The sequence below is a fragment of the Panthera tigris genome, chromosome B1 (genome assembly GCF_018350195.1).
Source record: "Panthera tigris isolate Pti1 chromosome B1, P.tigris_Pti1_mat1.1, whole genome shotgun sequence".
In the NCBI taxonomy this organism is placed as follows: Eukaryota; Metazoa; Chordata; class Mammalia; order Carnivora; family Felidae; genus Panthera; species Panthera tigris.
Window position 1 is genome coordinate 13,140,765 of NC_056663.1, and position 20,134 is coordinate 13,160,898.

General features: G+C 38.5%; 1 long non-coding RNA gene across 1 annotated transcript in view; it reads left to right on the plus strand.

The window, feature by feature from the left end:
- The first annotated feature begins 15,862 nt into the window (after positions 1–15,862).
- The window catches only part of LOC122237603, a 147,547-nt gene continuing 143,275 nt past the window's right edge, over positions 15,863–20,134 (plus strand). The window contains exon 1 of the long non-coding RNA XR_006216180.1: positions 15,863–15,942. This is a non-coding gene — a long non-coding RNA (uncharacterized LOC122237603). The remainder of the gene's footprint in view (positions 15,943–20,134) is intronic.

A 20,134-nucleotide genomic window follows, 5' to 3' on the forward strand; every position in this document is an offset into this window, starting at 1 on the left:
GCATGGAGTTCAGTTTTGCTTTGTGAGGGAACACTGATAACAATGTTTTTTGGGGGAGAAAAAAAAAGTAATGTCTGTATAAATTGGCCAACGGAAGTAGGTTGAAATAAAATGTGTTTAACTTGTCGTGCTACTCTACACTGTATACTTTCTTTGTGTTTTAGAAAATGTTTGGTATTAGTAACATGACCCTTTATAGTTTTACTTTCAAAATATTCCATATAATTAGACACCTAAGAGATGGCTTTGCATAAAGATAAGATCACTAGTTCAAGGTTAAGAGTGACACGTACTTCTCTAAACTTGTATAGCAATTCTCGTAAGGCCAAGATGGGTAAAATTAAAAATGAATACTGTTAAAGATGTATCACTTATTAAGCATCCGGTATGATTCAAGCATCCTGCTAAATGTCCTAAGTATGTTATTTTTCTGTAATTCTCACAAGAACCCTGCAGAGGTTGGTTTAGCCTCACTTTTCAAATGAGGAAAGTGAATCACAAATGCCTGGGGTTACAGGAAGTGTAGGAAGCAGATCAGCTTGATCTTAAGGTCATCGTTCTTCAGCTTTGCAAATCTCCTCGGAATATAGTAGTGAGGATACAGAATCTAGTTAAATTTTGCTTTCAGAATCTTTATGTGTCTGGCATTTATGGGGGGTTTCCCATATAAATAGATGCATATGAATTGCTATGGAGAAAGAAAGAAAAAGGGGGAAGACAGATGGACAGAGAAAGCAGGAAGGAAAAAGAGAAAAAGAAAGAAAGAAAGAAAGAAAGAAAGAAAGAAAGAAAGAAAGAAAGAAAAGAAAGAAGCAGACAGACATGGTCTCAGACCTTAAGAAATCTACAGTTAGGGGCGCCTGGGTGGCTCAGTCGGTTACGTGTCCGACTTCGGCTCAGGTCATGATCTCACGGTCCGTGAGTTCGAGCCCCACGTCGAGCTCTGTGCTGACATCTCAGAACCTGGAGCCTGTTTCAGATTCTGTGTCTCCCTCTCTCTCTGACCCTCCCCCGTTCGTGCTGTGTCTCTCTCTGTCTCAAAAATAAATAAACGTTAAAAAAAAAAAAAAAAAGAAATCTATAGTTAACCCTACCTCAATTTTCTCCTTCCTTCTAAAGAACATGAATTTCCCAAGGGAAATGAGGACAGTGGACAAATTTTCATGGCCAACAATAATATACCAAAACCTGTAAGTCAGCCTAAATCAAGGCTGAGGGTGTTCCCTGGCTTCATCAGCCAAACCTCCTCTCCTTTCTAAGTGTCCTAGCTCTGTCAACAACACCATCATCTTCCTAATCAACCTCTTTTGTGACTTTATTGTTGTCTGTGTTTCCATTTTTATCCATTCTGTCCATTCTCCATGCTTATACATTGGGGATAAACACAAACGTTTTTCTAAAAAATGTGTAAGTGTTCCCACTGATAGCATATGATGGTCCCTCCAGCTGACACTTCTGTGATGACTTCCTAGTGTGGCATGAGGTCTGGGTCACAGTTCTATCAGAATGTCTGGAGCAGGCTGATCTTCCTGGACAGCCAGGCATACTGACTGTCTCTGGTGTCTTTATCTTAAATCTGAGGCCTCTGCTCTGTACACGCCAGAGCAAGTTAGCTCTTAGCAACAAGGATGATGAAGTAGATAGATATTTGCGGCACAGTCAGTACTGGACAGAGCGCAGGGAAGTGCCATATTGGTCATGAAGTTAGATAGACTTGGGTCTTGGCTACTTCCATTACTTACTAGCTGTATAACCTTAGGGAAGTAAGTGTATTCATTTGACAAATAATAATCGATCACACGCTCTATACCAAGTCATTTATCACACGCTCTATACCGAGTCATTTTCTAGAGATACAATGGTGACCCAACAGACATGACCTTTGGCACAGTGGTATTTGCTATGAGTGGAAGGCAATAGACATAGGCAAGTCAACAACAAAATAAGATTATTTCACGTACAAGTAGGGGCTGTTTAAAGAAAAATAAGAGTGATGGGATAGAAAATGTGGTGAGGAAATGGGAAACACTGAATTTAGAATAGAAAGGCCCTGTAGAGGAGAAATGTTTGAGCATGGTCATGGGGGTCTTCCAGGAAAAGATCAAGGGGCACAATGTGTAGGTCAGAGGAGCAGTAAATGTAAATATGGAAGAGATGAAAGAAGGCCAGTGGGGTGGATGATGGAGGAGGAGGGAAGGTTTAGTGGAAGCTGAGATCTCATCAACAGTCCTTCTAAGTCTTGGAGGGGATTGGATTTGTATTCAGGCGTGATGGAAAAACCATCAGCACGGTTGAAGCAGAGGCATGGCTTGATGTGATTTCACTGGAACAGTATGGCTCTGTCTGCTTTTAGAAGGATGGATGGAAACAATGGGCCCAGTTAGGCAGTAGTAGTAAGAGTCCTCTTCTCAAGCCAGCCTATCATACCAAGAGCAGAAACAGACGCCAGTCATTCTGATTGCTTGGTATATACAACTACTTTGGAATATCTTAAGTATTTATTTTTATTATTATTTATAACATGATTCACTAGAATTATTTAATTGGGACATATATCTTAATATTGCAATAAACTAGATTTAGATTGTTCACAAAGTCAGCCCAAATACTTTGGAAGATTTCTATGGTTTACTCTCTGCCTTACTCTTCCTTGGGAGAGGTTGTAGTAAAATTTGAGGGGTGAGGATCTTGTTTTTTGGCAATAAACTGGCTGTTTCCAAATGACACTGTTAAGACAGATCAGATGCTGGGTAACACTTTGATTTTGTTTAAATTTATTTATTTGTTTTGAGAGAGAGTGAGAGAACACGCAGGGGAGGGGCAGAGCAAGAGGGAAAGAGAGAATCCCACGCAGGCTCCACATTCAGCTCAGAGCCCGACATGGGACTCAATCTCATGAACTGCAAGATCATACCCTGAGTCCGAATCAAGAGTTGGATGCTTACCTGACTGAGCCACCCAGGCACCCCACGCTTTGTCTATTCTAGAAACCACTGTCGTATCAGTGGCTATTTATCAAGTGCCCCCATACCGTGCAATGGTATTCTGTGCTCAGAATGCGGGAGACACATAGGCGATAGAAAGACATACAAGGTCTATGCCCGCTCATGTGGAGCTTGAAATCTCACACGGAACCTGTGTGCATTAGTCCAACAGGTGACTGTAGCCGACAGTGCATGCCTTGATCCAAAGCACCTCTAGAGGACTAAGTGAGGAGAGCCAAGAAATGGACAAAGGGAACACCTTGCGCAGTGAACACCTTGAGAAAATAACAGGAAAAGAAGGAAGCATAGAGTCTTTTCAAAGGCAATTGGGTTGTCTGGAGCAAAGAATTCACATGGCCCACCACATTACAAGGGAATAGCGGGAAATGAGGCCAGAAAAGAAAATTGGAACCAGATTTGTAGAGGGGGCTTAATGCCTGGCCAAGGAATGTGGACTCTGTTCTGTTGGTATTGAACAGCTAGAGAAGGATTTTAAGCAAAGGAGAGACATGACGGAAAGGTGTTTGGGGAGATTAGTCTGACGGCCATCTTCAGGAAGACCGGAGGGGGATAGACCAGGAGGCAGACGCTGTCGGTGATCTGGAGATGAGTGGGCTTTTGATTTGGTTGGTTCTAGGTTTTCAAAGTAGAATAATGTTATGAATGTGTCAAAAATCCCCCTCGTTTGTGCTTAGACTGTGTTAATTCTCCAACGATGAGCTGGTTTTTATCAAGAAGTGTTCTTTTTATATATAACTACAATGAATATTCCCCTTCTAGAAAAATTATTTGCCTTTTCTCCATTCTTTTCTTGATTAATAGTGACAAGCTAACTAAGAACTGACAAGGAAATAGTAAAGGAGTAGGAAATTATGAAAACAAGTGAATGTTTTGCTAAGGAAATGTTTATTACTGTGGTTCTCATCATTATGAGTTAATTACAGGCTCTCAACAAATATCCCATTGTGAACTCAGAGGTGCAATACGTTTTATTTGAAAAAGTGAAATAGCGATTTCCTTTCCAGTATTCAGTTGTGTTTCCTGCTATTTTAAGACTACTCAGTGGTACCAATATACTTTGACAACCAATTATCCCAGCATGCCTTTGCCGTGTATCTTAACTACGATGCTTTTTAAATACTTGAATCGCAACAGCAGAATTCTATCTTAATTGATCAGATGTGCATCTAGAGTTGTCTGAACACTATTTGTGTATTATCTGAATAACTTAACTGACTTACAGGAGCAGAAAGAAAAAAAAAAACACCTGTTGGAATAAGACATACTTCCTTTAAAGCGAATATTTATTTATTCATCTTCCCCTAGTCTTGCTTTTCTCTAACATCTTGACTCTTGAAGAAGGGATGACACATAGTCCCTGAGTTCTGGCCATATTGAAGAAAAAAATGAACCATAGACCATCGCTGGGAGTTCGTAATCCGATTTACTGAGGCCAGTAGCTTTCTGCTCCTTACAGTTACAGGAGTTCCAAACCTCAGAGTTTGCCCATATCCACTTATTCTGGCAAACTTGGTTCCAAGAATGGCATGGTACACATTCTGCGAGCGAAAGGTGACTTTACAGAGTAAGAATTCTCCCTGTGCATGTTGCCCTCGCTCCTGTTAACTACAATTCATTGTTTAAAAGCTGATGTCTGTGATTGATTCAGGCACGGGGCCATTGCTTAATTTACTTTGGTTTGATTTTTTTTTTTTTTTCCTTCACCCTCCCAGTTGGCTTCTCCAGGGGAGGAAAGTCAGACAGTAGTTACTGCTTCGGAAAGAAAAGATAAGTTGAGCACTTTGGAATGCGTTTTTCGAACACTCCTTCGCCAAGTGTTACATGACTGTGTCAAATTTCTTTAGACTTTGATAATGAGAAACAGACAATTCCATAGAAAATACAACCAAGAGATTTGCAGTAATAGAGGATTTCAGAAATACACATGGTTCTAAATGGCACTAAGATTATGTGCTTTAGAGTTCTGAATCTTTTATTTTTTCCATGTTTGAGTAGGCACTATGGTTGATTATCAGGTCGAAGAAGGGCAGAGGGCCTGCCTGCTGATTATAAATGTGCATGTGTGTAAAATTTTCACACATAATATAATATTTCAAAGTTATTTTTATGGAGGCTCAGGGGTCCCAGAACTTAAACAAAACTGCTGATCATTGGCTCCAAGAAATACTTAGAAGGAATCATAGCTTTTTTTTTCTTTTTCTTTTTTCTTTTTTTTTACATCCTATAGCATCATTTGCAGACTTTTGGGCTACAGATCACACAATGTTTATTTATTCAGCTGGCTTTGGAGATTTGAGTAATATTTGGAGACACACAAGTCTTTGCCTTGCTTAATAAAAAGTATACTCAGAGGTAAAAGCTACAGCATTTTTATATACAAAAGGTTCTCACAAGCAGCGGTTGAGATTGACAACAATGTAATTTTAAAATTAAAAAGAAAGTAAACAATCCAGAAAAAAGTTCATCCAGCATCGTCTTTCTTGAGCAATCTTTAGCAGACCTTACGTCGTTAGATGTTACGTGCTCTAACGCTTGAAAGTACATTATTATCTATCACAAGAACACTGTAAACAATACTTACATTATTCTACTATGATCATCTCCAGCAAACAAGACCTGGTTCACCTTCTAAGAATAATCATTTAGCAGAATATGTATAATTTTGTTGGTATTAGTAGAGATTTATGTCACAGAGTCAACTCATTCTTTTCTATGAAAGAAGGCGGAATAAATATTTTATAGCTACGGCTTTTGAGGAACATTCTGCCTTTCAATCTTGAGGCAGACTTTCAACGTATATGCCAATCAGAAGTCTTTAACGAATGTAAAACGCGTCTTGTCTACTTGTCTTTGAAAAATATAAGGATATCAAGATGCACCTGAAATATTCATTACGTGGAGCTGGAACTTGCTGAGGGTTTCAGCCACTGTTTATTTATTCAGGTTTTCTTTCTTTTTTCTTTCTTCCAGGCCCCTAATAATTCCTAAATCTATGATTTGTCAAAAAGTGTTTATAATATAGCCACACAACTAAATTCATTGATGGCATTTAACATCACAGTTCTATTTGGTTAAGTTAACAATGGTTTAATGGAAGAATATATTTTGCACCATGAATCATTTCCTTTTCTGTTGCTCCTCTTCCTCTCTCTCTCTCTCTCTCTCTCTCTCTCTCTTTCTCTCTCTCTCTCTCTCTCTCTCTCTCTCTCTCTCTCCCTTAAACCTACCTGTCCCTATCAGTTAAGTAAAACAATGAAATGATCTTTTCAATGAGTTTCTCTGTTAACATCTGATTAATATACAGGAATTTCATTGACAGTATGAAGACTACTTTGCACAGTTTTACCACTGTGATATTTATATTTTGCTGTGAGCCTCTGTGAAAAGCGTGCCCATAAATTGAATCCGTGACCCACTCTTCTGATCCATGCTTCTCTCTCCAATATTGATTTATCTTTGTTTTGGGTGAAAATGATTACATTTTAAGTTAATTTTTAAAGACTTTTTCATGTTATTTGAGAAGGTGTTTAAAAGTAGAGTCCCCTCGGGGCACCTGGGTGGCTCAGTCGGTTAAGCGTCCGACTTCAGCTCAGGTCATGATCTCATGGTTCATGTGTTCGAGCCCCGCATCAGGCTCTATGCTGACAGCTCAGAGCCTAGAGCCTGCTTTGGCTTCTGTGTCTCCCTTTCTCTCTGCCCCTCCTCTGTTCATGTTCGTTCTCTCTCTCTCTCTCTCAAAAATAAACATTAAAAAAAATTTTTTTAAGCAGAGTCCTTTAAAATAATTCCTTAGAGACAAAGTGGATTTTTAATTCAGTTTTTAAAAGATCAGGGCAATGTCCTTTAATGACACAAACTCCCTTATATGCACACATATACTTCTCTGTAAATACTAGACTGGGAAAAACTGCCTGTAGAAGAGCTTAGGATCATAGAAGACCAGAAACTAATGTTATTTTTCCCTATACTACTATATTTCTTATGAAGTGCAGGAAAACACTTAAATTTCCAGTAAATCATTTTATTTTATCCAATGATGCACTAAAAAAATACTTTTGGGGTGACTGGGTGGCTCAGTCAGCCAAGCATCTAACTCTTGATTTCTGCTTAGGTCATGATCTCACAGTCATGAAATCCAGCCCCGTGTTATGATCTGCACCGGACATGAAACCTGCTTAAGATTCTCTCTCTCTTTCCCTCTGCCCCTTCCTTACTAGCTCTCTCTTCTCTCTCAAAAAAAAAAAAAAAAAAATTCAATTTCCCTTTTCCATCTTTTTTAAAAAATAGTATCAGTGTTTTCTTTTTGTCACCCCAATATGAGCTTCTTTCAAACTTCATAAACAGAAATCCCTCCCTGCAAAAAAAACATTAAACTTAAAATTAATATTAAAAAAACAATATATATGCCAGGCTTTGTCATACATCAAACTGTTGTGAGAAGTAAATCAAAAAGGGGGCAAATTGAAAGATTTTGGGGGGGCCTTATGATGTGCTAGGTACTATCGTACATAGCTTTTTACATGTTTTCTCAATTAAAATGGAATTAAAAAGATGTGGGGTTTTTTTGAATTTTTGCTTCATTATATTATATTACATATATAACTGCATTATATATATATATATATATATATATATATATATTTTTTTTTTTTTTTTTTTTTATTGCTACCTGATTCTTTTGATGACTAAATTACCATATCCAGTTTGGAGCAATAGACCTGTTTCCAGAGGAATAAAACATAAGAAATATGAAAAGAAACCCAAATAATTCAATTTATTTTTAAAGTAGTATGTTTCATAAGAAGTGAAGACTATCTCAGGTCCCTTTCAAGTGATCAGTAGGAATAAGTACAATCACACACAAAAGAAATTTAGCTCAGATATCAGGGAGAAGGTTTGTGTGAATAATGTGTTTCAGAAATATGTCATGAAAAATGTTGGTATGTTTTTGGCATTTTTATGGAAAACCATACAACTGTATTTATGGGCTGATTTAGATACATTATTGCCTATTTGGCTTTTTTTTAAATACTACTTTAACCCTGGTTCTGTATTTTCAGAAGCTGAAAAGAATGGAGGTCAGAAAAAATTAACCATTCAGCTAAAAATATTAATTTCACCAATGCAAAGATGGAACTAAATTTCTTCTATGACAGTGTTTATTCCTTTGTTTGATGCTTTATCTTTTTAGCTGAACATTCATACTTCCTCAAAGAACTGTAAGCAATGCATTTTTAACAAAATCACAATGACTCTGTTACTTTCATGAAGATTTATTAATACTGACTACTAAATAAAAATGTCACAGACACAGTAAATATCATGCATAAAAAGCATAAAGAAATGCTACATTGGTTGGAGGACAAATAGGAAACATAATTTACATTCCAAGTAGAAAATGAATTTCTAGTAACGTTAGGCAAAAACAAATTATGGGGAAAATGCTAATGGTTCTCATGATACCTGGATAAGAAGGCAAAATTGAAACAAATTATAGCTCTCTGTGACGTACAAACAAGGCTGACCCAGGGCAAGACTGCCTGCCCTTAACATTGTTCCTCAGGTACCTACCCCCCCCCCCCCCCCCCCCGCCCCTGGGGTTTTCTCCTGGATCCAGGCACCTACAAGTAGCTGGTCACAAACAAGAATTGTTATTTTAAGTCCCTGCTCATAAAACTTTTTCTGTCCTGACTTCGATCCTTTCATGAGGCAGTGCTTCTCAAACCTTTGACCGTGGTTCACTTAAGGATTTATATATCTCAATCTATTCCTGCTTTTCAGAGGAAAAAGACCCCATCATTTAAAAAAAAATGTATAGATTTTTTATTACTATAAAAAATAGTGACAAAATAACAGTTAACATATTTGTTATGTTAGGCACAAAATAGCAGTTAACATATTACCAACACAGCAGTTACGCGACAAAGCAAATGATGAACAAATATAAAATCAAATAGTAATGTTACAAACACGTTAACTCACACATATTTGTCTGCAATCAAGACCAATTCAAAACAGTAGCACTAACGTCATGCCCCTTCCCAGATTTCAGGAATTCTAACAATTTTCATGTGAAAATGAACAGCAGGAACATTGCAGGGCTCCCAAGCACTGAGTTGCAGTCAGATGTCTCTGTGGAATACTAATTTACACTTTTCAGTTAATTCTGGTAACATGCTAATATTAGTTTATGAGTAGTACCTTCTAGCAACTCAGCAAATACTAGTGAGTATCCATTAGTCTGTATGAAATTGCATATTATTCAACTGTAGGAGTCAAAGATGAGTTTTCTGTCCATCAACTGAACTTTGAAGTTCTACAGAAGTCCATAGGGCATGCTTTGAGCTTTAGGGCCCCAACACCAGCTCACTGATAATGAGCTGATAAGAGTTTGAGGCTTTCCCAGACAGAGATTACATTTTCACCCTTGTTCTCTTGGGTACTAATGACTATGAAGCTGAAAACCCCAGGCTACCAAAAAGAGAGAGAGAGAGAGAGAGAGAGAGAGAGAGAGAGAGAGAGAGAGAGAGAAGAGAGAAAGCTGTATCTTCGTAAGCCACAGAGATATGTCTGACCTTGAAAAAAACATCTTGTCATCAGGCCCTTATTAGGCCACAAACTGGGGAACCAGTGCAGGGAACAATTGAAGTTAACGGCGATAGAGTCTGTGGCCAAATTGGCCAAGGTATTGATCAGGATCAGATAAAATTAAGGGAGGTCTGGTAGGATGAACATGTATCAAGAATGACTCAAGATGGTGGCTAAGCCGCCTTTATGGGGTTGAAGGCTGAGATTCTAGAGCCTTACGTTCCAGATGGGACATCTGGAGATTCTTGACCTGTAGCTCTCTGTGCTTAAGTTGCTCCGACTCATTTAGGTCGGTGTTTTTCAGAAGGTATCATTCTTTTCCCGAGATTTCGAATTATCAATGCCAAAGTATTGGGCTACATCTTCCATTTATTGTTCTCCATTGTTCTACCGCGAGTTGATTCTATGACTCAATTAGGGCTCTGAAGACATCTACTAGTCTGAACATGTCCAACCATCTGTACACAGTAATTTAAAGTGTGTTCTAATGTGAAATTACTATTTTTTGTCCTATTGTAACTTCCAATTACATTATTCAGGTACTACCAGAGTCGATTTACACACATCTTTCATACTTATGTGGAGCTTACAGATGGGAAAATGATTTAATAAATTTCACCTGAGCTATAAAGTAGGCTGTGTTGGCTGTTGATTAGCAATGTGTTTGGATATCAGCTTGGAGCCCGGGATTTAGATCTTACTTACTGTTGTCAGTAGTTATTCCATTGATAAATGTTTAAAGGAAAGATTTGTCTTGAGCATTATAGATTTTCTTTATTTCCAGGGAAGCCAAGGACAAATGTTAATGTAGTTATTGGTTCTTTTTCCTTCCTTCTTCTTCCCCTTCTCTCTTTTTTTTGTTGTTCTTGATGATGATGGCTTTGAAGGAGACAAGGGGGTCAAGAAGACATAAAATGCATTATTTGGAGTAGGTTTTAGACAGTCTAGATGTTCTGATGAAAATTCTAGTTTAGTTGACCCTGAATGCCCTTTGTGTTTGATCTTGGACACCCTGACAGTAACATCATCCACATGCTTACACAGAAGATGGTAAAAATAAGGGGTTGAAGCCTTGCTAAAGCACTTTCCTCATTGATAAAATTGGCAGTGACCTTAATCAGTGACTCTCTAAGCTTTTTAGCACTGACAGAAATAACCATTTCTTTCCACTCTGTCTATTTTCATCATAGACACTTTTTTTCCCTGTGATCTTCAGATATGATACATGTCCCTAGGTTGGTAGAGCTTTAGAAATCTGCTGCTTTACTCTTCTTTTTGTATTATGATTCTTATCAGAATCCTCCCAAATATATATTTAAGGAGACTTGATTGGAAAAACCTCAGAATGTCAAAAAAAGTGTGTCAATAGGCATAAAAATTCATAAGTTTAGTGCCACTTAATCAGTTTGCTTACCACTGTTTATAAACCTGCACAGAATATGTATTGCTCTAAGTTATATATGATATATCTACTTTTTTAAATCCAGAGATTTTGATCATTTTCTAAATATTTGCAAGGCATATAAAATTGCTGAAAGCTGGAAATAGTTTTTGCAAGAGTAAAGTTAATAGTAAATGATTATTTTAATTCACTTGATATTTGGAAACCATAATCTTGATTACGTGGCTAACCTCAGTAGCACCCTTAAGTAATTACTCCCCATAAATTAACATGCTATTTCTATCTTCTGTAATTTTCAAGAAATTGAGTCTGTTAACTCTAACCTATAGCTAAGTCACCCAAGTCACGGTCAATCTAGAAGTTTCTAACACCCTCATGATTAACTCTACTATGATCAGGTGTATGTCAGTCTAATTCATAATTTGGATGGACTGAACAATCACACCAACTATTCCACTACTGAGTTATTTATTTTGTAGATGCTCTCTTGGGTTGTCTTTTGGCATATAATTATACTTAACAAGAATCCTATAATTTCAAGAGAATGAAAACTCACTGAAACTACATATTTACAATTGATAACTTCAGGAATGCATATTTTTTTAAGTGATTTATGCTGACCTGTGAATCACAGAAAGGTTAAGTCCTGAATCATTGCATAAGGTTCAAGATCCCTTTGATAGAGAGGCTGCTTTTCAGGAAAGGGAACTATGCTTCACCAGTGATAATAAGTGCTGTGACTACATAAGTAAATAAAAAATATATTCTCCAAAATTGTATAATCATAAGCACTGAAGGACAGATACTATCAATTTATCAAGGTTAAACAATTACAACGAAAACCTATTGTGTTTATCTCAATATTGACAGGCCTCTGAATGATGATGTTTTATTATGACGTTTGAGTAAATAAAAATAACGTGCTGAAAAAAGCAGTGGTACTATCATCAATATTAAAAACATAGGTATTTGTATTTTCTAGAAGTCATAGCAACCGCAAACAGTAAAATCTCCTTAAAACATAGTTGGCCAGTATCTCTCTCTGATTATGCTGGCCACTGACTACAAGAGCCAGTGTTACCCTTTGGGCTTAACAAAGGCCTCTCTACGAAAAAGGAAAGTAACAGAGGTTATCCACAGTGCTACTCAGGGACGCAACGAGTTAGGTACAGAAGTGCAGACAAGAGGCATCATGGTCTAGTACAGAAAGAATGTGCCTCAGAGTCAACGAAATTGGGCTTCACATCCGGGAAAGCATCACCTACTTCATAGACCTGTGGTGGGGATGAAGCACATCACGTGTGCACAACATCTCCCAGTGCCTGACAACATACACCACATGCGCATGAGTTCATTTCCTTCTTTGCTACCCATCACTCTCTATACAATTGTTCTTGAGTAACAGAAGGTCAGGTCTAGAGACAAACAGTCAATTGTCAGCTAGAATACTAATTGTATATAAAAGCGTCTTTGCGGGGCACCTGGGTGGCTCAGTCCAGTAGGCATCAGACTTCACCTCGTGTCATGATCTCATGGTTCGTGGGTTCGAGCCCCGCGTCAGGATCTGTGCTGACAACTCAGAGCCCAGAGCCTGCTTCAGCTTCTGTCTCCCTGTCTCTACCCCTTCCCAGTTCACTCTCTCTCTCTCTCTGTGTCTCTCAAAAATAAATAAACGTTAAAAAAAAAAAACCTAAAAGTGTCTTGGTAACATGCTCATTTAGAAGTTTATTTAGGCCGGCCACCATGTTTGTTTTTGTTGACTGTTGGATATAGTATCTGTCTAATACGGTGCCAGGGATATAGCTGATGTGCGATAAATATTTCTTGAATGAATAAATAAATGGGCACCATGGAATTTTCTTATAGAAGTGATATTTGATAATATGACTAGATTCTCGGGCCAGCAGACACCATGCACAAAGCCAATAAGATAACTAGAAAAGCGTATTTGATCAGCACAGCTATAGAATTAGGCCCACACATTTCCATGTGGAAACACATCTAAGTTTCTTCAATTGGAAATCCAAACCCAGCGGCCCATAGCTTCTCCCAAATGCAGTGGAACTAACGCCTTCCTCCCCCAACCGTTTCCAACAGTCAAGTGAAAAGCAGACGGAGATGCTCCAGGGCCAAACTACTTGTGCTGATTTGTGAAACCCAAGGGCTTGACTCCAGAAAGCAAATATGGGTCTGTGTCGCCATGCTCCTTTAACTACAGTCTTCAGGGTCATCGATAACCAATGAATCCCTGAACCTAATCTTAGGACTTGGCTTGTCCTCACCCTGATCTTCTGCCATGACACTATGTACCACCTCCCCCCCGCCCCCGGCTCTCTTTGAGACCCCTGAAGAAACAGAGTATCAGCTAGTTGGGTGGTGAAGCGTAATCCATGTATCTGTACGTTCCGCAACATAAAAACTCCAATTTTTCATGAAGTTGGAGACGATAAGGTAATGTAACAGGAATCCACTTCCTACTCGTCCCAGCTCAGGATGCTGTGGCATGCCCCACGAGGTCACCCGTAGTATGGGACTTGAATCTTAATTGGAGAATTGTGTAGAAACCAAGAGAATTAGTGAACAGTAGTTCCCAGTCCGACCAGGAGAAAAAGCCGTGAGCAGCACTGGCTTTGTGAAGACTGACCTTTGGCAAATTCCTTAAATTTTCTCGGGTTCAGTTGCCTCACCTGTAATATTCAGATGAAAATTGTGCTTGCCTTCTAAGGTTGTTATGGAGATTAAATGAGCTAATACTCACGAAGCACTTAGTACTAACACACTCAATAAGCGTGAACTCATCACTCAGCAACTGTCTCTAGCATTCCATGTCCAGACATAGCCAAGTGGTGGCGACGAGTCACCTTGCTGGGGGAGGAAGAATTACCTGCAGGGCCCCCTATCTACTGAATTTAATCATTTGCAGAGACCCTTGATGCGCTAAGAAATAAGAGTGGCATTTTGTGGAAATAACTACCTACCAGAGTACATTAGGCCCTCCTTCAAGGTGATCTGCAAAATACGTAACAACTGGCATGGCTCAGGCACAAATACAGACACTGGCTGTAAAATTTGGTGCTGACGGGGGCGCCTGGGTGGCTCGGTCTGTTAAGCGTTCGACTTCGGCTCAGGTCATGATCTCACAGTCCGTGAGTTCGAGCCCCGCGTCCGGGTCTGTGCTGACAGCTCAGAGCCTGGAGCCTGCTTCACATTCTGTGTCTCCCTCTCTCTCTGCCCCTTCCCTGCTCATGCTGTGTCTCTCTCTGTCTCAAAAATAAATAAACATTAAAAAAAATTAAAAAAAAAATTTGGTGCTGATGTTTATATGCAATGGCCAAATATTAGGTCAGCTTTCATCGACCCAGGATTTTCAACATCAACCACGAATACCTTGCACCTCACCAAGTGAATAAGCAAAAGAAATAAACCACTCTTTAGTATTCGCCCTGATTCAACTTCAAAGCGTCCCACTCTTGAGCATAACCTCCTCCGTAAAATTTTTCTCTGTCATCTTTCCTGATGCCAGGCTCTTGTGAACCTCCTGCTTCCTCTCTGCTCGCTCCCTCACTTACCTTTTCCTTTCTGGTACACGTAACTGAGTCTGTCCCTCTCGCTCCCTCTTTATGCTCCCTCTCGCTGGGTGATCGTTGCTTTATGATCACTTCTCTTGAGACTTGTCATTTTTTAACTCTGACTTTTGGACCTCACTGGTTCCTCAGCTAGAGATTTCCCAAAGAAACCTCTGTTGCTCACACGTATGTTAATAGTCTTTTGTATTGGCTTGTCCTGATGGGCTGAGAGCTTCACGAGGGCTGGGCTGTCCTGTTTCTTATTCACAGCCGAACCCCTGAGTTTCTCTAGTGCCTGGCTCCTTGCAAGTGACAACCTCTAGCCCCGGAGTTTCACACTGATTCCAAATCTTCTGGAAATGTTCTCCAATGAAACTGAAATGCATTCCGCTCCCCATGCCCCCTTTTCCATTACGTTCAAACTCCATAGTTGGTCATTTTGTCCCGGATTGCCCTCCCCATCCGTTCTTCTCATTCCAACTCCTGCCCATCGTCTTTAAGAAATCAGACTCTTTCAGGGCACCTGGGTGGCTCTGTCGGTTGGGCATCTGACTCTGATTTCAGCTGGTCTTGCAGTTGCTGAGATCGAGCCCACATCAGGCTCTGATCTGGCAGTGTGGAGCCTACTTGGGATCCTCTCTCTCCCTCTCTCTTTGCCCTCCCCCCCCCCTTACACTCTGTCTCCTTCAAAACAAATAAATAAACATTTAAAAGAAATTAGACTCTTTCTTTAGGCTGGCTTAAGACCCACCTCCTCCACAAAGCTTTACTCAATCTCCTTCTTGGAAGTAACCTCTTCTGCCTCCTGTGTCTTGTAACATGTGATCTGTTCCTCTTTCGCGGTCCTCACAAATTTGGCACATTTTTTATACGTCTTTATGTACCTGCTTTCACCCCGTGCCACCTGGTACATGCAAAGATTCTCGGCAATTGTTTGTTTGTTTTAATTTTTTTTAACGTTTATTTATTTTTGAGACAGAGAGAGACAGAGCACAAATGGGGGAGGGTCAGAGGGAGAGGGAGATACAGAATCTGAAACAGGCTCCAGGCTCTGAGCTGTCAGCGCAGAGCCCGACGCGGAGTTTGAACTCATGGGCAGTGAGATCCTGACCTGAGCGGAAGTCAGACGCTTAACCGACTGAGCCACCCAGGCGCCCCAGTTGTTTGTTATATGAATGCTTACATGAATGACTTATCTGTTCATAGTTATGCAGATACATACATGTTAGTATAGTTAATACATACAGTTATCATGAAATAAACATAGTATAGCGATTTTTCTATTTGTACTTCTTCTCCAGGTTTGTAAGACCAGCGCCGTCTTTCTTAGCAACTCTAATGAGCAATCTGATACAAAATTGAAGGAAGATACACCATTTTGGTAAGTAGCATTTAAATTTGAAATCTGATTATAATCAAAATCTAATGTTGCACCTCTATTTTGTGTGTAGAGTCTTATTTCATAAAAATTTTCAATATTTTGGCAAGTGTTCTTGGAGATTAGAAGCACTGATGAGGAAAGCTTTCAAGACAATGGTTATTTATAATAGACACTAGCATACATCCTTTCAATTCTGGTCCAGTCCTGACGTGACGCCATATATTTATGGAAGGAATCTATATTTTTGTGTAAATGTACTGAGGTATAACATTCAGAAAAGATGTGCAGGTTGGAAGTGCAGAGCTGGATGAATTTACACGACGTGAGCACATCCATAAAACAGGACCCAGTTAAGAAACAGAGTGTTACCAGCACCCCAGTAGATCCCCACAACCCTGTGCCCTTTTTTTTTTTTTTTAACTTTTTTTAATGTTTATTTATTTCTGAGAGAGGCAGATGAGCGGGGGAGGGGCAGAGAGAGAGGGAGACACAGAAGCCCAAGCAGGCTCCAGGCTCTGAGCTGTCAGCACAGAGCCTGACGCGGGGCTCGAACCCACTGACTGTGAGATCATGACCTGAGCCGAAGTCGGTCATTCAACTGACTGAGCCACCCAGGCGCCCCAACCCTGTGCCCTTTTTAACATTTCCCTCTCCCACCCTTTCCCCATCCCCACCAAAGTTAATTACGCTCATGACTTCCAACACTGCAAATTAGTCTCTCCTCTTTTTTAATGTTATGTGAATAAAGGGACTATCTTTTTAAATGACTTAACAATAAAGACAACATTGAAAAAGTGAGCAGGAAGACCAAGTGATTTTCTATTTATGTAACAGCTGTTTTTCCAGATGATTTGACAGCTAATTGGAGTCACATTGCTTTTATTCTTAAACCCAGCAAATATCACCTGTTTTAATTGTGGGTCACTGCTGATTAAGCACTCCACTCGGGTTTTTCCTCATATTTGTGCTTAATCAATTATAGCCTGCCCAAGATCAGGAAAGGTATTCATCACGTCAAATGTTTACAGCAACTGTCTTTTATAATTAGAGTAAAAGATTTTCTTTTGGCATTGACCGATTAAATTGAAAATTAACATAAGATGAAGATTTTGCACGGTTTCTCAAAGGAACCAAGAAAATAGATAGAGGTACACTTAGATCAGCCAAAGACTTAATGGCACATTTGTTAAAGGCTTTATTGTGTTTAGCATAATAAAAGAGAAATGGAAATCACATGTATTTCTAGAAAGATAACTGCCTTTCCACTTACCTATTCTAGGGAAGGCCTTACTAAGAGCCTCCTAATCTCTGTTAATTTTTAGGCATCTTCCCGAGAAATAGTAATTAAACCCTCACATTTCAAATGTTTCACTTAATGATTTAGATAGTATCTTATTGATCAAGATCCTGGAGACAAAAATATTAGAGTTTTTATCCAGCCCGAGTTTCCAAAAAAAAAAAAAATGGTCACTGTTCAATTTCTTGTATACTGTTATTAAATGTTATGACTTGTCCAACTTAATTAATTTTCATTTTAGGGCAACTGGTGCCATTTTAAATATAATTTCTGTACTCCACATCACCTTTTTTTTAACCTTTAGTGTTGTTAATTATCTGCAAATCACAGTGTGATATTTTATCTTGTCCATTATACCTTATTTACCTGTTGTCCAGAGAAATTCTTGATTCGCTCCTAAATTTTAAGGATACACTCCATTTTAAAGAGATCTGTAGTATATATACCTATACCCTTATTTACCTATATCACCTCAACCCATTCATGAACATGTACTTAATTGTCTTTAATTATGTGCATTTTGCATATAAGAAAACCACCTAAGGTAATATTTCCTAAAAGTCTTACTTATAAAACTCCTCAGTGGGTTTTCTACTTATTTTAAAGAATACATATGTTATAAAGCATTAACAGAGTTGCAAGATTAAAATTGGCATTAAAAATAACAATTCAGCAGTATCTCAACTTTCTTGAGATGTTGAGAATTACACAAATAGGTATTTGGTATATATTCCATTTAGTTATTAACGTGCATGAGTGTGAAAAACAAGAAGTTCTTTATGTCACAAAGAAAGGGTCAATCCCTAACCACTCTCTCTTACCAGTATATTTCTACCTGGAGATTAGTTTTGCCTCTCCTTGAACTTCATTTAAATGCAGTCATGCAACGTGTGTTTTCTGCTTCTGGCTTCTTGCATTCAACGTAATGCTTTTGAATTTCATCCCTGTTGCTAAGTTTAAAAGTAGTTTGGTTCGCACTTTTTTTTTGTTTTACTCTGAGTAGAATTGTAGTAAATTAATATACTGCTATATTTTTTATCACTTTCTCATTGGGCATTTAGGTTGTTTCCAAGTTTTACACCTTATGAATGAAGCTGTTACAAACATTTCTGTAAAAGCCTTTTGTGGCCAGATATATTCATTTCTCTTGGGATAACATTAAAGGGTGGATCTCTGGGTCACGGAGCAGGTGTGTTTAACCTTAGAACAAACTGCTCAACAGTTCTTCAAAGTCTGTCCCATCTTACACTCCCACCGGAAAGTGGGATGCCATTTGTCCCAAATCTTTACCGACATTTGATGTTATTCGTCTTCTGGGTTTTAACTTTTTTGTGATCTTACTGTGGCTTTAATCTGCATTACCTTTGTGATTAGTGGTGTAGGCATATTTTTATGTGTTTGCTGGCCATTTATATGTCTCCCTTTTTTGAAGTGTCTATTTGAGTTGTTTGCCCATTAACTGTGTTTGCTTGAGTTGTGGGAGTTTTTACAATATACTTTGGAGAGAAGACTTTTATGAGATTTTGTGTGTAAGGAATCTTTTCACTCAGTCTGTGGCTTGTCTATTTTCTTAACTGTCTCTTTTGATAAATAGGTATTTTTGTTTTGATGAATTGTAGTCATTTTTTTTCATGGTTAGTGCTTTCTGGGTCCTCTCTAAGAAATAGTTGCCAACATCTATTGTGAAAGTGTGAAAATCTAAGTGTGAAAATCTTTATACTTTTGGTCCTTATATTTCGTCCTTATGTGATGATCTTGAATTAATTTTTATGCACGGGGGTGTTTGGCTGGCTCAGTCGGTGGAGTGTGCGACTCTTGATCTTGGGGTTGTGGGTTCGAGCCCCTCATTGGGTGTAGAAATTACTTAAAAATAAAATCTTAAAAAAATAAATTTTTGTGCATGGTTTAAGGTAGCGGTTGAGATGCATTCTTTCATATTTTTATGCAATTGTTTTAGCACAATCTAGTTAAAAAAATAATTCCTTCCCCAAATGAGTAGTTTTGGCACTTTAGCGAAAATCATTTGATCACATCGATCTATTTCTGACCTGTTTATTTCGTTAATCGGTTGCATTATCTCTATACAAATTCCATACTACCTCGAACACCGTACTCTTATGATCAGGTAATGGAAGTCGTCCAACTGTGTTATCCCTTTTTATGAGTGTTTTTAACTACTTTAGATCATTTGTATTTCCATTCATATTTTAGCATGAACTAGTAAATTCTTCAAACAAACAAACAAACAAACCAACAACAAACAAAGAAGACAAAAACAAAAAGTCCTGTTGGGATTTTGATTGAGATTGCACTGAGTTCATAGTTCATTGAAGACAAATAACTAAGCTAATAATGTTGAATCTTCCAATCCATGAACATGATAACTCTCTACTTAGTCTTGTTTTTTCATATTTTATGCTTTTCATTGCAGAGCTTTCACATCCTTTTAAAGCTTATGCTTAATTATTGTGCTTTTTTTTTGCTATTATGAACTCCATTTAAAATTTCACATTTCTCATTTCATTGTTTGCTGTCAGTATGCAAAACTACAATTGATTTTTTTACATATTGACTCTGTATCCTACGATCATTCAAACTGACTTACTACTCCTAGTAGTTTTTTCTACAAGCTCCAGTGGATTTTTATGTAAATTGTCATTTTGTCTATGAGTACAGCATTTTACTTCACCTTTTCCAGTCTTTATGCCTTTTATGTCATTCTTTTTGCTGTTGTATTACTTTGGGCTACCCGCACAACATGACATAGAAAGTGAGAACAGACATCTTTGCGTTGTTCCTGATCTCAGAAGCCAAGTGTTCAGTGTTTTAGCACTAAGTATGACATTAACTTTAAGCTTCTTGCAGGTGCCTTTTCAGACTAAGGGAGTTTTGTCT